This window comes from Salvelinus sp. IW2-2015, linkage group LG6.2, assembly GCF_002910315.2.
Source record: "Salvelinus sp. IW2-2015 linkage group LG6.2, ASM291031v2, whole genome shotgun sequence".
Lineage (NCBI taxonomy): Eukaryota > Metazoa > Chordata > Actinopteri > Salmoniformes > Salmonidae > Salvelinus > Salvelinus sp. IW2-2015.
The window spans coordinates 4324010-4325640 of record NC_036846.1 but is presented as its reverse complement, the minus strand read 5'-3'; positions in this window follow the sequence as shown (position 1 = coordinate 4325640).

Genomic DNA, 1631 nt, shown 5'->3' with positions numbered 1-1631 from the left:
TGTGTGTGTGTGTGTGTGTGTGTGTGTGTGTGTGTGTGTGTGTGTGTGTGTGTGTGTGTGTGTGTGTGTGTGTGTGTGTGTGTGTGTGTGTGTGTGTGTGTGTGGTGTGTGGTGTGTGTGTGTGTGTGTGTGTGTGTGTGTGTGTGTGTTGTGTGTGTGTGTGTGTGTGTGTGTGTTTAATTGCATTAAAATGCACTTGCGCATAACACAAACACACTCACATACACACAGATCAGTGTTGGTCTGACATTACCTACAGAATAGAGCAGTATGATGATGTCCCACAAGGCTTTGGTCTGTCATTGTTATATTGTTTTCATTGTTTATCCCCCCCTCACTCTCTCTCTCTCTCTCTCTCTTGCTTGCTCTCTCTCTCTCCCCTCTCCTTTATGAGGAGTAAAACAGAGAGAAAAGTGAGTGCAGCTGTCAGAGGTCGTGCTGTGTTCTCCTGCCTTACCTCCTGTTACCTGCCACACCGTGCACCTGTCGCAGGCAGACACACCCCTCACACAAAGAGTAGGAGGCAGGGAGGGAGGGGCCACTCCAAACTGAATTTGCTGCAGTAATAACTGTATAGGGTTAAGACAACCGTAGAATATCTACTGTTTGTGTGAATATTCAATTAAGAATGTCACAACAGTACAGAATAGAGTCAAGGGCCTCATGTATTTTCAAAGCACATATAATTTGTGTGTTAAAGGTTTTATGTTGATGCTGAATGTTGATTATAAAGATTGGGAGGAGACCAAATTAAATGTTATTTTCATTTGGTAGTGCCAGGTATTATTACAAGCTTTGCTTTTATTACTGTTATTGTCACAGTGCCAGGTTTGTGTTGGATACTTGTAGACGTTGTGTCTTGGCTGTGTGTGTGTGTGTGTGTGTGTGTGTATGAGTGTATGAGTGTGCCTCTGTGAATGCCAGTGTGCATGGTTTTGGTGTATGTGTGCGTGTGCGTGTTATTCCAATGGTGAAGCTTTGAATGGCATTAATGCAGTTGTGATGGAATCAGGCAGAGTTAAGATTCCATCCCTGGCTGCCCATGGGAACTCATAGGCTTATACCCTGCTGTCCATGACCCCTTCAACCCTTTCTGATCCCTGACCTCTGATCTCTCTGCTCATCTATATATTGAGAGTGAAAAGGGCATCTGTCAAAGCCAGCTCTCTTTCTCTCAACACTCACCGTCTGTCATGTTCACACCAGCTCAACTTATGCAGATCGACGCTTTCTCTTCCCACAATTCATACGCCGGAAATAGATTTTCGCTGAAGGCAATTTACTGTGTGATCGTACTGTGCACCAGTGCAGGCAATCTGCACTATGTATTCCACACAGCTGCCTGTGTACTGTACAGTGTGTGTGTGTGGTGTGTGTGGGTGTTTGTGTGTGTGTGTGTGTTGTGTGTGTGTGGTGTGTGTGTGGTGTGTGTGTGTGTGTGTGTGTGTGTGTGTGTGTGTGTGTGTGTGTGTGGTGTGTGTGTGTGTGTGTGTTGTGGTGGTTTGTGTGTGTGTGTGTGTGTTGTGTGTGTGTTTAATGCATTAAATGCACTTGCGCCATAACACAAAACACACTCACATACACACAGATCAGTGTATTGGTCCTGACATTACCTACAGAATAGAGGCCGT